Source organism: Electrona antarctica (assembly GCF_951216825.1).
Source record: "Electrona antarctica genome assembly, chromosome: 7".
Classification (NCBI taxonomy): domain Eukaryota; kingdom Metazoa; phylum Chordata; class Actinopteri; order Myctophiformes; family Myctophidae; genus Electrona; species Electrona antarctica.
The window spans coordinates 2,122,592-2,148,011 of record NC_136812.1 but is presented as its reverse complement, the minus strand read 5'-3'; the positions used below and the strand labels follow the sequence as shown (position 1 = coordinate 2,148,011).

Below are 25,420 nucleotides of genomic sequence, written 5' to 3'. Positions count from 1 at the left end.
CAGTACAGTATGTTGCACTTACTGCCTACTGACCGTTTCAGTACAGTATGTTGCACTTACTGCCTACTGCTCGTTTCAGTACAGTATGTTGCACTTACTGCCTACTGCTCGTTTCAGTACAGTATGTTGCACTTACTGCCTACTGCTCGTTTCAGTACAGTATGTTGCACTTACTGCCTACTGCTCGTTTCAGTACAGTATGTTGCACTTACTGCCTACTGACCGTTTCAGTACAGTATGTTGCACTTACTGCCTACTGCTCGTTTCAGTACAGTATGTTGCACTTACTGCCTACTGCTCGTTTCAGTACAGTATGTTGCACTTACTGCCTACTGCTCGTTTCAGTACAGTATGTTGCACTTACTGCCTACTGACCGTTTCAAGTTTATGAATAAGAGTTTGAACTTCCAAGAAAACCCATTGTTATTCATGCCATATCAAAGTCCCTATTATTATTATTTTTTTAAAGATTTGTTTTTTGCCTTTATTGATAGTTGACAGTGAAGATGGACAGGAAAGAAGGAGGAAGAGATAGGGAGAGACACGCAGCAAAGGTCGTCATGAACGGGACTCGAACACGTGACGCGCTGTCAGGCCAGAGCCTATATGTGGCATGATGTGCCTGGACCGCTAGGCCAGCGGGATCCCCCAAAGTCCCTATTATTAAAGTCCCTATTCTATTCTTTCATTGCAGAACAGTGTGCAGAGTCCAGCCTGAAGGTGAAGAGGTTTTGGAGTGTTAAACAGGAACCTGAAAACTACCTGGACATCAGTAGGCCTATGTTTAATTCTCTCTCTCTCTCTCTCTCTCTCTCCCATTTTACACAGTGGTGCACTGACGACTATCTAGAGTTGAATGTGGACAAAACAAAATAACTGGTCATTGAAACAACCCACATTGGACTTAACCCACTCCTCATTAATGGTAAAACTGGTTGACACTAGTTTCACATATCTTGGACTCACTCTGGACAATAGACTTTGATCAACATATTACATCCATCCATTCACATTTTCAACAAGGACTCCATGTAATCTGTTGCTCCTCATCTTGTTGTTATTGTACAACGACATTATTCAACCTGTACAATACTGTCCCTGCCTAACAGAAACAACCTTTTCAGTATTACCCGTATTGCTTCCAAGATCATCGGACTTCCCACACCCACACTTTCTGATATGAACGATAAGGCCATCACACGGCTAGCACTTTCAATCCCGCATGACACTGATCATCCCCTGTATCGCTTTCTCACCCTCATGCCATCAGAACAAAGATACAGAACCTTGCCATAGAGAAAGGTCTGTTTTAGTAGGAGTTTTGTCCCCTCAGCCATCACAACATTAAACAAACTTCCCTGCCAATAGGATGGTTCTGTATACAGTGGGTCATGTGTGATAGGATGGTTCTGTGCACTGTGTACAGTATGATAGGATGGTTCTGTATACACTGTACAGTATGATAGGATGGTTCTACAGTATACAGTATGATAGGATGGTTCTACAGTATACAGTATGATAGGATGGTTCTACAGTGTACAGTATGATAGGATGGTTCTACAGTGTACAGTATGATAGGATGGTTCTACAGTGTACAGTATGATAGGATGGTTCTACAGTGTACAGTATGATAGGATGGTTCTACAGTGTACAGTATGATAGGATGGTTCTACAGTGTACAGTATGATAGGATGGTTCTACAGTGTACAGTATGATAGGATGGTTCTACAGTGTACAGTATGATAGGATGGTTCTACAGTGTACAGTATGATAGGATGGTTCTACAGTGTACAGTATGATAGGATGGTTCTACAGTGTACAGTATGATAGGATGGTTCTGTATACAGTGTACAGTATGATAGGATGGTTCTACAGTGTACAGTATGATTGGATGGTTCTGTACACAGTGGGGACCTCATGTTTTTGTATAATCTTCGTGTAATATGTTCTGTACTGTGTTTTGTTGTGGTTGTTGAAGATGAATATTTCACATTGTATATCCCCTAGACTTCCTGCCCCTCCCTGAGTGTAAAGAGGAGGTTTTCCCTGAACACGAGGAGTGGAGCCCCAGTCTGGTACATTAAAGAGGAACAAGAGGAGCGGGCGATGACGTTACTAGCAGTGAAAAGTGAAGATGATGAACACAGAGAGACAGAGCCTGTAGCCGGCACCTCAACTGAACACATGAAAACACAAGCTGATGTAGAGGACTGTGGAACATCACAACCAACCAGAGATGTGCCACAAAGTATTTAATTTACTTATTTTATTTATATTTGGTGCTATTTCTTTTATATATACTTTGCACTGTTGTTTGCATAATTCTTTGACCATGTTAATCTTGTCAGATTTTGAATGTATTTCTTTCAGATAAATTTTCTATATGAATATAACCATATTATAGCCATATAAGATGAAATGGGAGTTAAATGCTGCAATTTGTGGAAAAGATAATACCAAAAAACAACAATATGACTCATAACACAATCAGTGCCGGAAGTCCTTCAAAATAGGAGCTCTGGGGTGCCGGAACAACATGGCCGCTTTTACTCGGAAACCCATGACCTGGAAACAATCCACTTTTACTTTACATAGCTAGCTTACATTGCGATCGTTTTAGTTTATACGATATATGATCCAAAAAGCGTTCATATTTTGCGGGAGAGACGGATGAGGAGCAGAAATGAATCGCCAGTATATCGATCCGTTCAACACCATGGAGAGCGCCCTGGATTAGGAGAGACGAGTCATTCTTTCCGCCGCGCTAACGGCTAACTCAATGATAAGCTAACATGGGGACAGAGCGGAGCATACGGTAGCCGAAAGGCGAACTGACAAATTAAAAAGCACACCCGTGTGAAATGAGTGGTGCAACTCCCCTCTATTGGTTCTCTGTATCGTTCCAATTTGTATCGTTCCAATTTCTTCTCTGTATCGTTCCAATTTCAGCAGCACTATCTCTCTCTCTCCGTTTCTGGCACAACAGCGCCACTTGTGGTAGTCATTGGTACTCGTGCTCATAGTGACATACACACACGGACACACGTCCGGACACGGACATTGCTGTTTTTTTTAGTGGTTTACCACTCAAAAAAAAGGAATAAATTCAGAATATTCTTATCTCGCCCCGTATCATTGAGGATGCGCTAAGATGTCCTCACACGTCGGATGTACGCGTCGATTGGGACCCCTAGGACGTGCTGACACGTCGGATGGAGGGAAACTGTTAACGTTGCTGAATTGGGACCCATCTAAAAGACCACCTCGGGGTCCCAGGATCCATTACGTTGAAAACCTATTAACCTATCACTGCATTTTATTGATGTAAAAGGGGGCGTGGGCCCAATGGCTAAATGACGACTCTACGAAATGTCAATGTTGAAGCCCCACAATACGTTTTTCACCCAGATGTGAAGTAGCCTAATCAGCATCTAAGCACAAATATGGTCTATGTTTGGCCTGCAGTATGCAACGTTCCCTATGTCACCTGATCACATATGACCCCAAGTTCTACATCTCCAGCTCTAGGCTACACACAAGACTTTGTATTATTATTTCCACACTAAACACTAAAGTATATTAAGGACATAGTTAATGTTGAAAATGAGTGGTATTCCCCTTTAACTGGTTAAGTATGTAAATGTACTGTAGGCCATAGATCAATTTAAATAATTAAGTAGTGTTTAATGCTTTTAAAATTAGAATAGTATCGGTTGGTGATAAAGAACCGCTTGCATTTTATTTCTAAACATTTAATGTATTTTTCTGCATTCCAGATGTATTTCCTGCTCATGTACGAGTGAAGAAACCTACCTACTGTGATCAGTGTGGGAAAAACTTCTGCACAGCCAAGGCCCTCAGAATACATCAGAGAATACATACAGGAGAGAAGCCCTACCACTGTGACCAGTGTGGGGAAAGATTCAACCAGATAGGTGGTCTCCAACGTCACCTGATAAGTCATATCAAAGGGAAGCCCTACCACTGTGACCAGTGTGAGAAAACGTTCAGCTGCAGCAAATATCTCAAAACACACCAGATAGTTCATACAGGAGAGAAACCCTACCACTGTGACCAGTGTGGGAAAAACTACTTCAAAAGACAGAGCCTCAAAACACATCAGTTAACTCATACAGGAGAGACACCCTATAGCTGTGATGAGTGTGGGATGTCGTTCAGGCAGAGTGGTCATCTCAAGTCACACCAGATAGTTCATACAGGAGAGAAACCCTACCCCTGTGACCAGTGTGGGAAAAACTACTTCAAAAGACAGAGCCTCAAAACACATCAGTTAACTCATACAGGAGAGAAACCCTATAGCTGTGATGAGTGTGGGATGTCGTTCAGGCAGAGTGGTCATCTCAAGTCACACCAGATAGTTCATACAGGAGAGAAGCCCTACCACTGTGACCAGTGTGGGAAAGAGTTCTGCCGGACTAATGAACTCAAAGTACATCAGATGATTCATACAGGAATGAAGCCCTACCACTGTGACCAGTGTGAGAAAGCGTACCGCACCAGCAGTGATCTCAAAAGTCATCAGAGGAGAATACATACAAAGAGAGAAACCCTACCACTGTAACTAGTGTAGAAAAGTGTTCCGACGTCAGAGGGCCATACAATAGAGCAAGAGCAAGAAGGGTTTTGACTGAGATGGTTTAACGCACCCCATTCGACTGGTATCATGTATTGAATCGGCGAAATCATCCGTTATCAGCACGTTTGAATGGTGCCAAAATGTCCATACTGGCATCCTCACTGTTCAGTATGTCATTATCTGCGATTGTAGCATTGTCATTATCACTGATGTCCTGACGGAGGCGCGCCGTGTCTGGTGGCCCTGAGCTACGTGAGGCACCGCCGAGCGAGGCGCTAGCCGAGCGCGTCGCCGTGCCGAGCGAAGGCCACCAGACCCGACTCAGCGCCGTCCGAGTTACGTCCTGATAGGCAGAGAATAGTATATATTAGTAGCTCCTAGTTCCATGCACCGACAATAGTTGGAAATGACACGTCCACCAGGGGGAAACCTTGACCAGGCTATGTGGTGAGGATGCCAGTATGGACATTTTGGCACAATTCAAACGTGCTGATAACGGATGATTTCGCCGTTCCAATGCAGAGATAACTGTCGAATCCGCTGTTTAACGTATCATCATTGCATCAATAGTGGATGTGCTGCTGTTAGCTGCAGAAGTATAATTTACATTTTTTTTCATGGTTTATTTCACGGATTGTTTTTTGTGTTACCACTGTGCATGAGGTGTTTATGTTTCTGCCTGGAACTCCTCCTTAAGAGGACACAGTTAGTGGTTAAATAAAACGTAATTTCTATAGCACCTTTTAGAGTCACAGAGTGATTAACAGAAGAGATTGCTAAACATTGCATACATCAATAGGCAAGTTATGTCACACAATACAAATCAAACAATAGAAACAAACTAGAAAAAGTGCCCCTCGGGGCACAGGTCTCCACCAGGCCAGGTCAGGTTGTGGCCTCCTGGTGGCGCTATAATAGGCCAATGTGAAAAGGCTGCCATTTCTTCTTACACCTTTGATGGCAATTGGATGATTTGAGGCATTTTGTGCAAAAATCCACCTGTTGGTGGCGCTATAACTGGCCAATGTGAAAAGGGTGGGATTTATTCCTCAACATAGTAGGAAAGTCAGCATTCATGATTAGAGGCTTTTTCTTCAAAACGGGCAAACCTGTCAACTTTGGAAGCCAAAGTTAGCCAATTAGGATGGAATATGAGCGTATGTTTATCGGACAGATCTTTCAGCTCATGGCTAGGCGGCGGCCTATAGAGATACTGTGTAACGATGGACATAATTTAGAGGAGTAATATCAACAAATTTGTTTTACAAAAGTCGGCCTCTTGGTGGCGCTACAAAAGGCAGATGCGCTATAACAGGCTGTTCAGGAAAATTTGGGGCAGAGGTTCATCATTGGCATCCAGGGAGAGGGAGAATGCGTAAAGTTCGACCGGGTTAACGGTGCTGGACATTAGCTGTTAACGGACTGACGGACGGAGGGCAAAACATACTCTCTCCCCGTGCCTTCAGCCTGGTGGAATATAGATCAGAAAATACATCAAAACTACATGGGGGTTGGAGTTTAAAAGCTTTATGGACTAATTAAATTACAGTTTTGTGCAGTCAGCGATGTTTATTTTGAGGTGTGTTGTCTTTGTGTTTATGAAAATTACGCTATGTTTATAGCATATCTGCAGAAACCATCGAAGTCCAAAATGTTGGAAATGAAAAAAAAAAAATCTGAAAATTAATAAAACATATTTGAAAACAAATACTGTCTCATCAAAGTTGGTATTGTGACTTTGTATATTGTCAGTTACTTGCATGTGTCATATTATCAACGCTTTGCCCGAATCCAACTACTACTACCGTTTCAGATGTTATCAGACGATTTTATACGTGTCATCAGCCCTTATCAAGACCATGTATTGCATTACTGCTCTTGTTTTTTAATGTTTATGCCTGGCTTTTCTTTTATTTTTTTCTCCATTGCCCTGTAAAGCACTTTGAGCTGCATTTCATGTCATGAAAGGTGCTATACAAATAAAGTTTTATTATTATTATTATTATTATGCAATGGAGACATTTCCTACATGTTGATGTTGTCAGCCATTGTCCGACTACTACCCTGTTCCCAGGGCTGCACATAAGGTTTGTGGTCTAGTCCTCGGATGTGGGTGTTTTCAGACGGGGGTCTGCAGTCTGCAGACACATACATTCAAATTTGATTGAACCCAGGCCTCCCCATGGCTGAGGCCATGGGAATCTCCCCGGACAGGAGGGGAAAAAATAATAGTTTTAATCAGAACAGATTTCTGTTACTAGGCCTAATAAATATGCTGTATCACAGTATCGGCGCCTTATCCTGGTTAATTGCCTGTGTCAGTTTGCTCATGCGTGTGGAGAGGAAAAGACACTTTTCTGTGTGAAAATGCGCGTGCACGAGGCAAGGCCTAGGCCTAAGCTACACTGTAGAAACAACTTGAAGTTAAACTGCAAACCCCAACTAACAGTATTTTCTAAACTTTACTGAAAAACAAGCCCAAAGTCCACTTATAATATGTTTGTTTATTTGACATAACAATTACTTTGCTCATTGCACAGTTGTATTGCACAGTTGTAGCCCTACAATTTGTAGATGTTTACAGTGTGTTAGCACAGTGTGTTAACACAAAAAAAATAAACCCCATTAAAACCTATTTAGGTTCATCTTACGGTGCCTGAAAAGGAATCTTTCAAATGTTTCAGTTTTAGAAATATAGTGCTTTCAAACTTGATAAATGTATAATGGGGCTCAATGGCAGGTATTGGCACGTAAAAAAAATCATTTTCACCTAGAAACTCCATTCACACTTTTTTATAATAATTCAGCTTACTGTGGAGACACATGCTGGAACTTTTTACTTTGAAATGTTTTGTAGTTTCTGAGTCATTTAACTTAAACTACCGTATTATGAAATGACCTGATTGACCTGTCGGTGACCGGTGAGTGCCTGAGAGATAGTGTAGTGTAGTGCAGGGGTTCTCAACGTTTTTGGCCGGGGACCCCCGGAGATGCTTTGGTAGTGTTCCCCCAGAGGGGTCGCGACCCACGGGTTGAGAACCCCTGGTGTAGTGGACTAATAACACTCAGTACAGAGGTTCCATGTTCAAATCCCAGTGACCCAGTCCTCATATAGTTCATTGCTGGACAACTTGAAGTCAGTGTATTATAAATCATGAACAAATAATTAGCTACTGTGGTGTTACACCACAGTAATTTTATTTTATTTTTCAGGGCTGGGTTTTGTCACCATCTGTGCCTAATTTTTGGCATCACAAATTTAAATAAAACTAGAAAAAGTGCCCTTCCGGGCACAGGTCTCCACCAGGAGGATAGGAGTGTGTGTGATGTTTGGCAAAATGTTTAGGAGGATGTTTTTTTTAATTTGTTTTTGCAACAATTTTCTTCATTTTGTTGAGGAGAGCCAGATCACTCATAGCATCTCTGAGGATAGAATTCTGGATGAGCAGGACATGTGCAGCATTTTGTACAAAACGGGAAGGCAATGTTAGCCAATCAGTGTACAATCTGAGAAATCCAACAGACTCGTCTTGATCACATGACTACAGAGAGATCATGTATTTCTGTAGCCATTTCTTCATACGCCTTTGATGGCAATTGGATGATTTGAAGCATTTTGTTCCAAAAATGTGTTTTGCAAAAATCAACCTGTTGGTGGCGCTATAACAGGCCAATGTGAAAAGGGTGGGAAGTAAGGGTAGTAAGGGTAGTAAGAAAATGTGTGAAAGATTTCACGTAAATTGCATGGTGCGTTCATGATTTGAGGCTATTGTTCAAAACGGGGCAATCTTGCAAACTGTGAAAGCCAATTATAGGCAATTAGGATGGAATATGAAATATCAGACAGATCCGACTTGAGCACATGACCATAGAGATACTGTGTAACGATTTGTGAGATTTTTGGACAGAATCTGGAGGAGTAATATAAAAAAATGTGTTTTACAAAAGTCGGCCTCCTGGTGGCGCTATAAAAGGCAGATGCGGAAAATGCAGGTCAAAGGTTTGTCCTTGGCCTCTAGGGAGTGTGCATGCAACGTTTCACGCAGATTGGTGCAGTTTTAGGTAATAAATGTGAAAAGCTGCCTCATGGTGGCGCTATAACAGGCCGTTCTGGAAAATGTGGGGCAGGGGTTCATCGTTGGCATCCAGGGAGTGTGTGTGCAAAGTTTGGCATCGGCCGGGTTAACGGTGCCGGAGATTAGCTGTACACAGACGGACGGAAGGAAGGACGGACACACACACACGGACGGACGGACACACACACGGACGGAGTGCAAACAAAACATACTCTCTCCCCATGCCTTCGGCCTGGTGGAGACAATAAAAAATCTACAATTCAAGTTGAACAAAGACGCTGACTGACATATTTTCAACAGATCTCTCTGCCCCCACTGAGCTCATAACCAATGGACGTCCTTACGACGTCCAAAAGACCTCTCTGTAACCACCAACCCAAAACGTTCATATACGACGCGTCCTGAGCACATAACCAACGGACGTCCATACAACGTCCATACGACGTCCAACAGACCTGTAACCACCTGCAAACCCAGACGTCCCGGCGGCGGGGCGGCCAAGTCGCCGACCAACCAGAGACGTCCATACGACGTCCATACAACGTCGTCGATACGACCTGACAATCAGACTCAGCCAGTTGCAAAAAGACGTCCATACGACGTTGATACGACCTGACAGTCAGAAAAGCTGCGTTGCAAAAAGACGTTGAGCCTCCTCTGCTCTAACCTGACTCCGCCAGATGGGGCAGCAGAGAGTACACTGGGTTCCCCAGGTTACCTCTGCTCGGCACTTCGCAAAAACACATGAGAGAGAGATACTGTACTGATATAATAGAATAGATAGATACTTTATTGATCCCGAAGGAAAGTTGTTTTGTCCAACAGCTCCAGTGCAATACATACATACAGAATAAAAAGAGCATGATGAACATATAAAAAAATACATTACATCTACATCAGTAAATAGAATGCAGTAGAAAAAGACAATAGCTATACGTTAAAAAGGCTAACTACGACTACCATAAAGAACATAAAAGCAGTCTAAAAAAAAGTCAACAATTAGTTAAAAAAAACACCCAATCAAATACAAAAAAATTATACATTCTAATAATATTTACAGCAAAATTACAATATTAAATTACATAATATCCAATACGAAAGTAAACATAATCACCAGTCACTCTGGTAACCAGTCAGAAGCTATATGAACACAGTTGATTGAGGCAACCTATAATCTAATGGTAATTTGGTGATTGATCTGTTCAGCCGCTAGAGGGCAATGTAAACCTACTCTTAGCTCTCTCTCTCTCTCTCTCTCTCTCTCTCTCTCTCTCTCTCTCTCTCTCTCTCTCTGTCGCTCTCTATCTCTCTCTGTCGTTCTATCTGTCGCTCACACACACACACACACACACACACACACACACACACACACACACACACACGCACAGTGTAGGGAATAGGCTACATTAATCTGGGTGGTCCTTGTGTGAGAATCACTCACTGGACATTAGGAAACTACAAGCAACTACACTACACATTAGAAAGAAGTCCCCAAAAAACCGCAAGCCGCAACTACCAATAATTTACAAGCAACTTTACAGGGGGGAAAAATGCCCAAATTCGCAACACTGCTGGCCTCACGGACATGTCTTTATTTCCTACATAAATTGTGTGTCCCGCAGTTCAAGCAATGGGATATATGCAGTAAGAGAGAGTGGAGACATGCTTTGATCTCGCCTCAAAGCGGGGTGCTGCTAGCCTCGCGTTGCGATACTAATATACCACTGCGCCTCTGGGCATATATGCAATAGGGGCGGGTTTAGTGTGGCTGCGCCAGGCTAGGGTGCTGCTATGGGCTATAGTTCCAAACATTGGAACTATCCCACTGAGATAGAATGAGCACTTCCGCATTCCATTGCTACACCGACACTATAGTGTCGCCACTCTCTTACTAGATTGCTCTGGACAACGAACGTCCCCTCCCCCTTACCTCAGCATTCATTGCGATTTGCGACAGAGACAGAGATCATATTCATACCGGTATACAGCCCCCAATTCTCTATGATACAGTCCCGTCCCAAACCGAGAGAACACTAATAATACTGTATAATTACTTTGATAATACGTCACCGAACTCCTTTGGAATATGTTTGTATGATGTAGTCTTTCAGGTAAGCGTCTTTGCTTCATACTAGTCTGTAACACTATCATTGTTTTTGTACGACATATAGTCTAGTACGCTAGCATCGGGCTATATTCATGCTAACGTTGCCTTGCTAGTTAGCCTTTCAGGCCTCGGGCTAGTAGTGAATCAACAGCCCCGTTGGAACCTCAGTCACCCTCCTGCGATGTTAGCTCCGAGAAGAGGTTCCGTTGAAAGCTAGCTCTGGTCCATAGCCCTAGTGCTAGCATTAGGGCTATGGACCAGAGCTACCAAAGGTTTCCCTGCATCGGGCGAAATGGGTCGAGCCCCCAAAAGCAGTGGCGAAAACCCCTTTTCGTAGTATATTGTTGTCCAAAAAAGTTAGGGTGTTTCTAAAGAGCTACATGTGGTACACTTTGTGCTCTAATTCTCAAGACCGGAGTCGTATTGCTGTTCCTTATTGGGAACAGGAACACAACTAGTTGTAAATGCGGAGAAACAAACACTCTCATAATAAACAGACTAAACCGGGACCCGGAGTTCACTTACAGGGGGTTCGGGAGACCGGGACCCAGAGGGTCCCCCAAATGGCCAAATAGTTGTGATGTGGAACGTTAGCCGAACAACAAGGCACTGTGAGCTCTACAGAGCTTGTAGAGCAGCTATTTTTGGAGACGGGGTTCCCCCACGGTCATGACATTCCTAGAAATATGTTGAGAAATAAGAAATGGAATTTATCATGGGCCCTGGCAAATTGTTGGCTATATGCATTGTTTTGGCTATTTCTTTTGTTAATAAAAACGTTTTCCAACACATGTATACTACTATACAAAATATGTAGCATATCGTTGTTCACCAAAATGAACGGCTTCTGCGCCGTTCGCGGGGGGTTCGGTTGTCTCCGTTGTCTCCTATAGCTCTTATATGCTTATTTTGGAACACGTCACTATCATACACACAGCGAAAGCAAAAGCAACGTTAAGTCAGTGTGCGTTTGAGAATTAGCATGTAGCTTTGCTTTGGTGTCACCGGACCCTATGGGTTGGGGTCCGGAGACGGCTAGTCTACACAGTAACACTGCCTATCTTTGGGCATTGCACATTTCTTTCTTATATTCGTTCATAACTTCATATAGCCTATTACAGATTGCATGAAGTGAATTATTTAAAAACTTTATTTTAATCTTGATGATTATGGCATACAGCTTAGGAAAATCAAAATATTGAAATATATTTATAATACCATCTGAAAAGTATGTTAATGTATGGACTTAGTACTTGGTCTGAGCTACTTTTGAATAAATATTTCATCAATGGAACGAGGCATGCAGGTGATCAGCCTGTGGCACTGTTAACCCATTCTGGACGGGAACCCCTTTTGGTGTTTTAAATATTATGTTATACTTTTGCTGCTGAAAAATTGCAGATCTACAAGCTCGTAGCGCTACGAGCTTGTAGATCTGCTATTTTTGAAAAATCATGAAAATGTGGTGGATATCTTTGAATATATATTATTTCAGAGCGAATGTTTTTAACTCAAATCTTTGCTTCTGGGGGTGTCCCTGTGTCCCCGTCTCTGAGTTGATGTTTGGGAAGCACAAACGTATGGGGCACACGATTGACAGGTGGTAATTGATCACACCACCTATTTTCATGTGCCATACATGCATTTGTGCTTCCTAAAGGAAGTTTTGATATGTTCAGTCCTGCACTCATTCCGTGCCCCTCGCCGGAGAGACGGCTACGGCAGTCCGCACCGGCAACCGGAAATGGATCAGTGCTCGATTCATAAACCTGCTCTCCGTCGCAGCCCTTTCTACTACGGCAGAACCTACACTTCCACGTAGTGTCTACAACTACAACGCCATGTCATAACCATGTTTGTTGAAATTAGCTGTCATACATTTTCACCGATTGCTCCATCACCTCTCTCTTAATAAAATGGTAAATGGTGCATTTATATAGCACCTTTATCCAAGGCGCTTTACATAGATTGTGCATTACATTCACCCATTCACACACAAATTCACACACCGATGGCGGCGGAAACCATGCAAGGCACCAACCAGCACATCAGGAGCAATTAGGGGTTCAGAGTCTTGCTCAAGGACACTTCGACACTAACTCTGGGGGTTCCCACAGGGTTCGAACTGGCAACCTTGCGGTTACCATCCAGCCACTCTACCCCTGAGCCACCGCCGCTCTTCTGCTGTGTAATGTGTTGGCATGCTCTGAATGAAGAAATTACACTAATACCATATGTCATATTAATAATCTGATGTATAGGTTGGGTTTGACATGTTGTTGTCCCTGTCCTTCTATCCCAACAGGACGCGAGGACACTGCACATTGACGGTCAATATGGATATCCAGACCCTGGCAGTCTCCTGTCTCCTGTCTCCAGTCTCCTGCCAGACTGACAGTTATATCCAGACCCTGGCAGTCTCCTGCCAGACTGACAGTTCAACCATGAATAAGAACCCAATAAGAGGTAAAAGAAAAGACAGACGGCTTCCTTGGTGGATATCTATTTGCTTTGCAGGTGGCAAGTCTGTGTGTGTGTGTGTGTGTGTGTGTGTGTGTGTGTGTGTGTGTGTGTGTGTGTGTGTGTGTGTGTGTGTGTGTGTGTGTGTGTGTGTGTGTGTGTGTGTGTGTGTGTGTGTGTGTGTGTGTGTGTGTGTGTGTGTGTGTGTGTGTGTGTGTGTGTGTGTGTGTGGCTGGGTATCGTTACAAATGTTTATCTATACAGATTCAATACTTTGATTTCGATACCGGTTACCTAATTATTAGGACCTGCGCACTGCACAGTAGTGCTGCAAACGAATATTCCATATTCGAAGGAATAGTAGACTATACAAAATTAAGGTTCAGAGAAAAAAAAGATGCACAGAGTCACGAGACTCTGGGTCGCGAGTGGGTGCACCATGTCTGTGGTCGCGAGACTCTGGGCCATGTATCGTTAAACGGCGGCCGGTCTTGCGAGATCACAGAACCGTCAGTCAGAGACAGAAGGCAGGGAGAAGTCTCCCATCAAGCTTTACTTAATCATACGATGGTGCCGTGTGTAAACAGTAACACAAGCCGATTTTAAAAGTCCACAATGTGTCGTTGATGCAACGCGTTGTGAGCTTGTAGATTAGTTTGCCACGCGACACCGACATACAATGAAGAATAAATCGGCTGCTACGCTGCCTGTCTGTTAACACAGACTTCACACTGACCACAGACACGGTGCACCCTGTCTGTTAACACAGACTTCACACTGACCACAGACACGGTGCACCCTGTCTGTTAACACAGACTTCACACTGACCACAGACACTGTGCACCCTGTCTGTTAACACACTGACCACAGACACGGTGCACCCTGTCTGTTAACACACTGACCACAGACACGGTGCACCCTGTCTGTTAACACACTGACCACAGACACGGTGCACCCACACACATTTGCGACAGAGCATAGAGTTATATACACGGCTTAACCCATTTAGACCTGAGCTCGATTATACAAAATGTGCTTCTAAATCCTGACAGTTTTCTGAAAAACCCTATGTTTCTATGTCAGTGGTGCTCATAGGGTTAAAACCCTATGTTTCTATGTCAGTGGTTCTCATAGGGTTAAACCCTATGTTTCTATGTCAGTGGTGCTCAACCTTTTTCGTATCAAGGACCCCCAGAATTATCTGTATTTGGCTGCGGACTCCCATCTGAAAATATGTTGTTCCAGGGACCCCCCCGCCCACGTTCGCTCTGAAATAATATATATTCAAAGATTTGTGCCACATTTTCACGATTTTTCAAAAATAGCAGACCTACAAGAGCTTGTAGATCTGCTATGTTTCAATAGCAGACCTACAAGAGCTTGTAGATCTGCTATGTTTCAATAGCAGACCTACAAGAGCTTGTAGATCTGCTATGTTTCAATAGCAGACCTACAAGAGCTTGTAGATCTGCTATGTTTCAATAGCAGACCTACAAGAGCTTGTAGATCTGCTATGTTTCAACAGCTAAAGTATAACATAATGCTTAAAACAGCAAAAGGGGTTCCCGCCCAGAATAGATTAAAGTTCTCCCTCCTCCCCAGGACTGAGGGTTTCATATTAATGAGATCAGTCTAGATCCGGTTTGAATGGGTTTCATAGGGACCATTAATGAGATCAGTCTAGATCCGGTTCATAGGGACCGGTTCATAGGGACCATTAATGAAATCAGTCTAGATCCGGTTTGAATAGGGACCATTAATGAGATCAGTCTAGATCCGGTTTGAATAGGGACCATTAATGAGATCAGTCTAGATCCGGTTTGAATAGGGACCATTAATGAGATCAGTCTAGATCCGGTTTGAATAGGGACCATTAATGAGATCAGTCTAGATCCGGTTCATAGGGACCATTAATGAGATCAGTCTAGATCCGGTTCATAGGGACCATTAATGAGATCAGTCTAGATCCGGTTCATAGGGACCATTAATGAGATCAGTCTAGATCCGGTTTGAATAGGGACCATTAATGAGATCAGTCTAGATCCGGTTTGAATAGGGACCATTAATGAGATCAGTCTAGATCCGGTTCATAGGGACCATTAATGAGATCAGTCTAGATCCGGTTCATAGGGACCATTAATGAGATCAGTCTAGATCCGGTTTGAATAGGGACCATTAATGAGATCAGTCTAGATCCGGTTTGAATGGACCATTAATGAGATCAGTCTAGATCCGGTTTGAATGCGTCCAACCTACGTGGTGTTTTAAAAGGAATATTCAACTGTCATTTTTGGCCAATTGAGTGCGAAGCCCTATTGAAATCACTGATTATTGGGGCCCGAGCACTGCACAGTAGTGCGAAGCCCTATTGAAATAGCAATGATTATTATTTGATCTACAATCAATCGCATTTTTAAGGTACTAAACATTCTCAAAAAGTTGCAAAACTTTGCACACACATCACACGTGGTGAACAATTGCGTATATTAATCGTCTCAAAAAGGAGCATGGCTTAATGGCTCAATAGCGCCCCCTACAAAGGTTTGTACTTGAAGCCCCACAATATGTATGCAAATTGGTACACTCCTGTATCGACTTACAATAAAGTATTTTGGCCCCTGTGACCTAAACCAAACAGGAACAGGCCAGTCAATCCAAGGTTTGACCCAAAATAATAGTTATGGTTCAAGGTTTTCTATGATCCTTAGGGTCATCCAAATAACATATGAGTGAAGTGAGGGGCGCTCTTATCATCTTACATCAATTACAACATAATGTTTGTTTAAACAACGGGTGCTAATGTTTGTTTTAGTCCTCAAAACAAACATTACATTTCTCTTTATTGTCTATGAGGCGTTTTGTTTTCTTAAACAAGCATCGTAGAAAGACAAACATTAAAGCTGTATATAGGAGGGGCTAGGGGTGGGGTTAGGGGAGGGGCTTAGTGGATCATGGTAAACCTATATAATAATCATGGATCATGGTAAACCTATATAATAATCATGGATCATGGTAAACCTATATAATAATCATAAGGCAAAAATAAAAATCATTTTGCTTTATGCTTTTACTAGAGCGTTGCCCGTTGGGAACCGGCCTACTTGGAACGATGCAAGTTGGAAATGCATGTGACTTTACTTGACTTATTCCTGTAGGCTCCTCGGTGGAGCATAGAAACAAATGGAAGTTATTATGTCTGTGTCCCTTTTATGCCCATATATGGAGTTCTGGGGCGGCTGTGGCTCAGGAGGTAGAGCAGGTCGTCCAATGATCCATGGGTCGGCGGTTCGAATCCCGGCTCCTCCTGTCTACATGTCGAAGTGTCCTTGGGCAAGACGCTGAACCCCAAATTGCTCCCGATGTGCTGGTTGGTGCCTTGCATGGCTTCCGCTGCAATCAGTGTATGAATGTGTGTGTGAATGGGTGAATGTAATGCACAATCTATGTAAAGCGCCTTGGATAAAGGCGCTATATAAATGCACCATTTACCATTTACCATTTCTTTATCAGGCATGTCCAAATGTGGAGTCCATGCAGATGTTAGACCGTCATGGTGATGTCAGAACAGGCCAGGCTAGGCTCGTGGCGCCCACTGGCCTAGCGGTCCAGGCGCATCATGCCACATATAGGCTTTGGCCTGACAGCGCGTCGCGTGTTCGAGTCCCGTTCATGACGACCTTTGCTGCGTGTCTCTCCCCTTCTCTCTCTCTCTCTCCCTCCGTCATGTCCTTCTCTCTCTCTCTCTCTCCCTCCGTCATGTCCTTCTCTCTCTCTCTCTCCCTCCGTCATGTCCTTCTCTCTCTCTCTCTCTCTCTCTCTCCGTCATGTCCTTCTCTCTCTCTCTCTCTCTCTCTCTCCGTCATGTCCTTCTCTCTCTCTCTCTCTCTCTCCCTCCATCATGTCCTTCTCTCTCTCTCTCTCTCTCTCTCCGTCATGTCCTTCTCTCTCTCTCCCTCCGTCATGTCCTTCTCTCTCTCTCTCCGTCATGTCCTTCTCTCTCTCCCTCCGTCATGTCCTTCTCTCTCTCTCTCTCTCCGTCATGTCCTTCTCTCTCTCTCTCCCTCCGTCATGTCCTTCTCTCTCTCTCTCTCTCCGTCATGTCCTTCTCTCTCTCTCTCCCTCCGTCATGTCCTTCTCTCTCTCTCTCCCTCCGTCATGTCCTTCTCTCTCTCTCTCTCTCCGTCATGTCCTTCTCTCTCTCTCTCTCTCTCTCTCTCTCCGTCATGTCCTTCTCTCTCTCTCTCTCTCTCTCCGTCATGTCCTTCTCTCTCTCTCTCGATGTTAGACCGTCATGGTGATGTCAGAACAGGCCAGGCTAGGCTCGTGGCGCCCACTGGCCTAGCGGTCCAGGCGCATCATGCCACTCTCTCTCTCTCCTTCCGTCATGTCCTTCTCTCTATCTCTCTCTCTCCCTCCGTCATGTCCTTCTCTCTCTCTCTCCCTCCGTCATGTCCTTCTCTCTCTCTCTCTCTCTCTCTCTCCGTCATGTCCTTCTCTCTCTTTCTCTCTCCGTCATGTCCTTCTCTCTCTCTCTCTCTCTCTCTCTCTCTCTCTCTCTCCGTCATGTCCTTCTCTCTCTCTCTCTCTCCCTCCGTCATGTCCTTCTCTCTCTCTCTCCCTCCGTCATGTCCTTCTCTCTCTCTCCCTCCGTCATGTCCTTCTCTCTCTCTCTCTCCGTCATGTCCTTCTCTCTCTCTCTCTCTCCCTCCGTCATGTCCTTCTCTCTCTCTCCCTCCGTCATGTCCTTCTCTCTCTCTCTCTCTCCGTCATGTCCTTCTCTCTCTCTCTCTCTCCGTCATGTCCTTCTCTCTCTCTCCCTCCGTCATGTCCTTCTCTCTCTCTCTCTCCCTCCGTCATGTCCTTCTCTCTCTCTCTCTCTCCGTCATGTCCTTCTCTCTCTCTCTCTCTCTCTCCGTCATGTCCTTCTCTCTCTCTCTCGATGTTAGACCGTCATGGTGATGTCAGAACAGGCCAGGCTAGGCTCGTGGCGCCCACTGGCCTAGCGGTCCAGGCGCATCATGCCACTCTCTCTCTCTCCCTCCGTCATGTCCTTCTCTCTCTCTCTCTCTCTCCCTCCGTCATGTCCTTCTCTCTCTCTCTCCCTCCGTCATGTCCTTCTCTCTCTCTCTCTCTCTCTCTCCGTCATGTCCTTCTCTCTCTCTCTCTCTCCGTCATGTCCTTCTCTCTCTCTCTCTCTCTCTCCGTCATGTCCTTCTCTCTCTCTCTCTCTCCGTCATGTCCTTCTCTCTCTCTCTCTCTCTCTCCGTCATGTCCTTCTCTCTCTCTCTCTCTCCGTCATGTCCTTCTCTCTCTCTCTCTCTCTCTCTCCGTCATGTCCTTCTCTCTCTCTCTCTCTCTCTCTCCGTCATGTCCTTCTCTCTCTCTCTCTCTCTCCGTCATGTCCTTCTCTCTCTCTCTCCCTCCGTCATGTCCTTCTCTCTCTCTCTCCCTCCGTCATGTCCTTCTCTCTCTCTCTCCCTCCGTCATGTCCTTCTCTCTCTCTCTCTCCCTCCGTCATGTCCTTCTCTCGCTCTCTCTCCCTCCGTCATGTCCTTCTCTCTCTCTCTCTCTCCCTCCGTCATGTCCTTCTCTCTCTCTCTCTCTCTCTCCGTCATGTCCTTCTCTCTCTCTCTCTCTCTCTCCGTCATGTCCTTCTCTCTCTCTCTCTCTCCGTCATGTCCTTCTCTCTCTCTCTCTCTCTCCGTCATGTCCTTCTCTCTCTCTCTCCCTCCGTCATGTCCTTCTCTCTCTCTCTCCCTCCGTCATGTCCTTCTCTCTCTCTCTCCCTCCGTCATGTCCTTCTCTCTCTCTCTCTCCCTCCGTCATGTCCTTCTCTCTCTCTCTCCCTCCGTCATGTCCTTCTCTCTCTCTCTCTCTCTCTCCGTCATGTCCTTCTCTCTCTCTCTCTCCCTCCGTCATGTCCTTCTCTCGCTCTCTCTCCCTCCGTCATGTCCTTCTCTCTCTCTCTCTCTCCGTCATGTCCTTCTCTCTCTCTCTCCCTCCGTCATGTCCTTCTCTCTCTCTCTCCCTCCGTCATGTCCTTCTCTCTCTCTCTCCCTCCGTCATGTCCTTCTCTCTCTCTCTCCCTCCGTCATGTCCTTCTCTCTCTCTCTCTCCCTCCGTCATGTCCTTCTCTCTCTCTCTCCGTCATGTCCTTCTCTCTCTCTCTCTCCCTCCGTCATGTCCTTCTCTCTCTCTCTCTCCCTCCGTCATGTCCTTCTCTCTCTCTCTCTCCCTCCGTCATGTCCTTCTCTCTCTCTCTCCCTCCGTCATGTCCTTCTCTCTCTCTCTCTCCCTCCGTCATGTCCTTCTCTCTCTCTCTCTCCCTCCGTCATGTCCTTCTCTCTCTCTCTCTCCCTCCGTCATGTCCTTCTCTCTCTCTCTCTCTCCGTCATGTCCTTCTCTCTCTCTCTCTCTCTCCGTCATGTCCTTCTCTCTCTCTCTCTCCGTCATGTCCTTCTCTCTCTCTCTCCCTCCGTCATGTCCTTCTCTCTCTCTCTCCGTCATGTCCTTCTCTCTCTCTCTCTCTCTCCGTCATGTCCTTCTCTCTCTCTCTCTCCCTCCGTCATGTCCTTCTCTCTCTCTCTCTCCCTCCGTCATGTCCTTCTCTCTCTCTCTCTCTCCGTCATGTCCTTCTCTCTCTCTCTCTCTCTCCGTCATGTCCTTCTCTCTCTCTCTCTCCGTCATGTCCTTCTCTCTCTCTCTCCCTCCGTCATGTCCTTCTCTCTCTCTCTCTCTCCGTCATGTCCTTCTCTCTCTCTCTCTCCCTCCGTCATGTCCTTCTCTCTCTCTCTCTCTCTCCCTCCGTCATGTCCTTCTCTCTCTCTCTCTCTCTCTCCGTCATGTCCTTCTCTCTCTCTCTCTCTCCCTCCGTCATGTCCTTCTCTCTCTCTCCGTCATGTCCTTCTCTCTCTCTCTCTCTCTCCCTCCGTCATGTCCTTCTCTCTCTCTCTCTCCCTCCGTCATGTCCTTCTCTCTCTCTCTCTCCCTCCGTCATGTCCTTCTCTCTCTCTCTCTCCGTCATGTCCTTCTCTCTCTCTCTCCCTCCGTCATGTCCTCTCTCTCTCTCTCTCTCCGTCATGTCCTTCTCTCTCTCTTTCTCTCCGTCATGTCCTTCTCTCTCTCTCTCCCTCCGTCATGTCCTTCTCTCTCTCTCTCTCTCTCTCTCCGTCATGTCCTTCTCTCTCTCTCTCTCCGTCATGTCCTTCTCTCTCTCTCTCTCTCTCTCCGTCATGTCCTTCTCTCTCTCTCTCTCTCTCCGTCATGTCCTTCTCTCTCTCTCTCTCCGTCATGTCCTTCTCTCTCTCTCTCTCTCCGTCATGTCCTTCTCTCTCTCTCTCTCTCCATCATGTCCTTCTCTCTCTCTCTCCGTCATGTCCTTCTCTCTCTCTCTCTCTCTCTCCGTCATGTCCTTCTCTCTCTCTCTCTCTCCGTCATGTCCTTCTCTCTCTCTCTCCCTCCGTCATGTCCTTCTCTCTCTCTCTCCCTCCGTCATGTCCTTCTCTCTCTCTCTCTCCCTCCGTCATGTCCTTCTCTCTCTCTCTCTCTCCGTCATGTCCTTCTCTCTCTCTCTCTCTCTCCGTCATGTCCTTCTCTCTCTCTCTCTCTCTCTCCGTCATGTCCTTCTCTCTCTCTCTCTCTCCGTCATGTCCTTCTCTCTCTCTCTCTCTCCGTCATGTCCTTCTCTCTCTCTCTCTCCGTCATGTCCTTCTCTCTCTCTCTCTCTCCGTCATGTCCTTCTCTCTCTCTCTCTCTCTCTCCGTCATGTCCTTCTCTCTCTCTCTCTCCCTCCGTCATGTCCTCTCTCTCTCTCCCTCCGTCATGTCCTTCTCTCTCTCTCTCTCCCTCCGTCATGTCCTTCTCTCTCTCTCTCTCTCTCTCCGTCATGTCCTTCTCTCTCTCTCTCTCCCTCCGTCATGTCCTTCTCTCTCTCCCTCCGTCATGTCCTTCTCTCTCTCTCTCTCTCCGTCATGTCCTTCTCTCTCTCTCTCCGTCATGTCCTTCTCTCTCTCTCTCTCCGTCATGTCCTTCTCTCTCTCTCTCTCTCCGTCATGTCCTTCTCTCTCTCTCTCCCTCCGTCATGTCCTTCTCTCTCTCTCTCCCTCCGTCATGTCCTCTCTCTCTCTCCCTCCGTCATGTCCTTCTCTCTCTCCCTCCGTCATGTCCTTCTCTCTCTCTCTCTCTCCGTCATGTCCTTCTCTCTCTCTCTCTCTCTCTCTCTCTCTCCGTCATGTCCTTCTCTCTCTCTCTCTCCGTCATGTCCTTCTCTCTCTCTCTCTCTCCGTCATGTCCTTCTCTCTCTCTCTCTCTCCGTCATGTCCTTCTCTCTCTCTCTCTCTCCGTCATGTCCTTCTCTCTCTCTCTCTCTCCGTCATGTCCTTCTCTCTCGCTCTCTCCCTCCGTCATGGCCTTCTCTCTCTCTCTCCCTCCGTCATGTCCTCTCTCTCTCTCTCTCTCCGTCATGTCCTTCTCTCTCTCTTTCTCTCCGTCATGTCCTTCTCTCTCTCTCTCCCTCCGTCATGTCCTTCTCTCTCTCTCTCTCTCTCTCTCCGTCATGTCCTTCTCTCTCTCTCTCTCCGTCATGTCCTTCTCTCTCTCTCTCTCTCTCTCCGTCATGTCCTTCTCTCTCTCTCTCTCTCTCCGTCATGTCCTTCTCTCTCTCTCTCCCTCCGTCATGTCCTTCTCTCTCTCTCTCCCTCCGTCATGTCCTTCTCTCTCTCTCTCCCTCCGTCATGTCCTCTCTCTCTCTCTCTCTCCGTCATGTCCTTCTCTCTCTCTTTCTCTCCGTCATGTCCTTCTCTCTCTCTCTCCCTCCGTCATGTCCTTCTCTCTCTCTCTCTCTCTCTCTCCGTCATGTCCTTCTCTCTCTCTCTCTCCGTCATGTCCTTCTCTCTCTCTCTCTCTCTCTCCGTCATGTCCTTCTCTCTCTCTCTCTCTCCGTCATGTCCTTCTCTCTCTCTCTCCCTCCGTCATGTCCTTCTCTCTCTCTCTCCCTCCGTCATGTCCTTCTCTCTCTCTCTCCCTCCGTCATGTCCTCTCTCTCTCTCTCTCTCCGTCATGTCCTTCTCTCTCTCTTTCTCTCCGTCATGTCCTTCTCTCTCTCTCTCCCTCCGTCATGTCCTTCTCTCTCTCTCTCTCTCTCTCTCCGTCATGTCCTTCTCTCTCTCTCTCTCCGTCATGTCCTTCTCTCTCTCTCTCTCTCTCTCCGTCATGTCCTTCTCTCTCTCTCTCTCTCTCCGTCATGTCCTTCTCTCTCTCTCTCCCTCCGTCATGTCCTTCTCTCTCTCTCTCCCTCCGTCATGTCCTTCTCTCTCTCTCTCCCTCCGTCATGTCCTCTCTCTCTCTCTCTCTCCGTCATGTCCTTCTCTCTCTCTTTCTCTCCGTCATGTCCTTCTCTCTCTCTCTCCCTCCGTCATGTCCTTCTCTCTCTCTCTCTCCCTCCGTCATGTCCTTCTCTCTCTCTCCGTCATGTCCTTCTCTCTCTCTCTCTCTCTCCGTCATGTCCTTCTCTCTCTCTCTCTCTCTCCGTCATGTCCTTCTCTCTCTCTCCCTCCGTCATGTCCTTCTCTCTCTCTCTCTCCCTCCGTCATGTCCTTCTCTCTCTCTCTCCCTCCGTCATGTCCTTCTCTCTCTCTCTCCCTCCGTCATGTCCTCTCTCTCTCTCTCTCTCCGTCATGTCCTTCTCTCTCTCTTTCTCTCCGTCATGTCCTTCTCTCTCTCTCTCCCTCCGTCATGTCCTTCTCTCTCTCTCTCTCTCTCTCTCCGTCATGTCCTTCTCTCTCTCTCTCTCCGTCATGTCCTTCTCTCTCTCTCTCTCTCTCTCCGTCATGTCCTTCTCTCTCTCTCTCTCTCTCCGTCATGTCCTTCTCTCTCTCTCTCCCTCCGTCATGTCCTTCTCTCTCTCTCTCCCTCCGTCATGTCCTTCTCTCTCTCTCTCCCTCCGTCATGTCCTCTCTCTCTCTCTCTCTCCGTCATGTCCTTCTCTCTCTCTTTCTCTCCGTCATGTCCTTCTCTCTCTCTCTCCCTCCGTCATGTCCTTCTCTCTCTCTCTCTCTCTCTCTCCGTCATGTCCTTCTCTCTCTCTCTCTCCGTCATGTCCTTCTCTCTCTCTCTCTCTCCCTCCGTCATGTCCTTCTCTCTCTCTCTCCCTCCGTCATGTCCTTCTCTCTCTCTCTCCCTCCGTCATGTCCTCTCTCTCTCTCTCTCTCCGTCATGTCCTTCTCTCTCTCTCTCTCTCCGTCATGTCCTTCTCTCTCTCTCTCTCTCCGTCATGTCCTTCTCTCTCTCTCTCTCTCCATCATGTCCTCTCTCTCTCTCTCTCCGTCATGTCCTTCTCTCTCTCTCTCTCTCTCTCCGTCATGTCCTTCTCTCTCTCTCTCTCTCCGTCATGTCCTTCTCTCTCTCTCTCCCTCCGCCATGTCCTTCTCTCTCTCTCTCCCTCCGTCATGTCCTTCTCTCTCTCTCTCTCCCTCCGTCATGTCCTTCTCTCTCTCTCTCTCCCTCCGTCATGTCCTTCTCTCTCTCTCTCTCTCCGTCATGTCCTTCTCTCTCTCTCTCTCTCCGTCATGTCCTTCTCTCTCTCTCTCTCTCTCTCCGTCATGTCCTTCTCTCTCTCTCTCTCTCCGTCATGTCCTTCTCTCTCTCTCTCTCTCCGTCATGTCCTTCTCTCTCTCTCTCTCCGTCATGTCCTTCTCTCTCTCTCTCTCTCCGTCATGTCCTTCTCTCTCTCTCTCTCTCTCTCCGTCATGTCCTTCTCTCTCTCTCTCTCTCCGTCATGTCCTTCTCTCTCTCTCTCCCTCCGTCATGTCCTTCTCTCTCTCTCTCCCTCCGTCATGTCCTCTCTCTCTCTCCCTCCGTCATGTCCTTCTCTCTCTCCCTCCGTCATGTCCTTCTCTCTCTCTCTCTCTCCGTCATGTCCTTCTCTCTCTCTCTCTCCGTCATGTCCTTCTCTCTCTCTCTCTCTCCGTCATGTCCTTCTCTCTCTCTCTCTCTCCGTCATGTCCTTCTCTCTCTCTCTCTCTCCGTCATGTCCTTCTCTCTCTCTCTCTCTCCGTCATGTCCTTCTCTCTCTCTCTCTCCCTCCGTCATGTCCTTCTCTCTCTCTCTCTCTCTCCCTCCGTCATGTCCTTCTCTCTCTCTCTCCCTCCGTCATGTCCTTCTCTCTCTCTCTCTCCCTCCGTCATGTCCTTCTCTCTCTCTCCGTCATGTCCTTCTCTCTCTCTCTCTCTCTCCGTCATGTCCTTCTCTCTCTCTCTCTCTCTCCGTCATGTCCTTCTCTCTCTCTCTCTCTCTCCGTCATGTCCTTCTCTCTCTCTCTCTCTCCGTCATGTCCTTCTCTCTCTCTCTCCCTCCGTCATGTCCTTCTCTCTCTCTCTCCCTCCGTCATGTCCTTCTCTCTCTCTCTCTCTCCGTCATGTCCTTCTCTCTCTCTCTCTCTCTCCGTCATGTCCTTCTCTCTCTCTCTCTCTCTCCGTCATGTCCTTCTCTCTCTCTCTCTCTCTCCGTCATGTCCTTCTCTCTCTCTCTCTCTCTCCGTCATGTCCTTCTCTCTCTCTCTCTCTCTCCGTCATGTCCTTCTCTCTCTCTCTCTCCCTCCGTCATGTCCTTCTCTCTCTCTCTCTCTCCGTCATGTCCTTCTCTCTCTCTCTCTCTCCGTCATGTCCTTCTCTCTCTCTCTCTCTCTCCGTCATGTCCTTCTCTCTCTCTCTCTCTCTCTCCGTCATGTCCTTCTCTCTCTCTCTCTCTCCGTCATGTCCTTCTCTCTCTCTCTCTCTCCGTCATGTCCTTCTCTCTCTCTCTCTCTCTCTCCGTCATGTCCTTCTCTCTCTCTCTCTCCCTCCGTCATGTCCTTCTCTCTCTCTCTCTCTCTCTCTCTCCGTCATGTCCTTCTCTCTCTCTCTCTCTCTCCCTCCGTCATGTCCTTCTCTCTCTCTCTCTCCCTCCGTCATGTCCTTCTCTCTCTCTCTCCCTCCGTCATGTCCTTCTCTCTCTCTCTCCCTCCGTCATGTCCTTCTCTCTCTCTCTCTCTCCGTCATGTCCTTCTCTCTCTCTCTCTCTCTCCGTCATGTCCTTCTCTCTCTCTCTCTCTCTCCGTCATGTCCTTCTCTCTCTCTCTCTCTCTCCGTCATGTCCTTCTCTCTCTCTCTCTCCCTCCGTCATGTCCTTCTCTCTCTCTCTCTC

At 46.5% G+C, this 25,420-nt stretch overlaps 1 protein-coding gene and 1 long non-coding RNA gene across 3 annotated transcripts in view; both read left to right on the top strand.

Annotated features, from left to right (window-relative positions):
• LOC306925873 (uncharacterized protein) overlaps window positions 1-6,222 on the top strand; it is a 33,024-nt gene extending 26,802 nt beyond the window's left edge. For both annotated transcript variants that reach the window (XR_013790313.1, XR_013790314.1), the window contains exons 3-5: window positions 695-772; window positions 2,008-2,248; window positions 3,777-6,222. The gene's annotated coding sequence lies outside the window, so the exon portion shown is untranslated. The remainder of the gene's footprint in view (window positions 1-694; window positions 773-2,007; window positions 2,249-3,776) is intronic.
• A 4,370-nt stretch (window positions 6,223-10,592) lies between these two features.
• Window positions 10,593-25,420, top strand: part of LOC306926929 — a 29,254-nt gene continuing 14,426 nt past the window's right edge. The window contains exons 1-2 of the long non-coding RNA XR_013790456.1: window positions 10,593-10,784; window positions 13,086-13,246. This is a non-coding gene — a long non-coding RNA (uncharacterized lncRNA). The remainder of the gene's footprint in view (window positions 10,785-13,085; window positions 13,247-25,420) is intronic.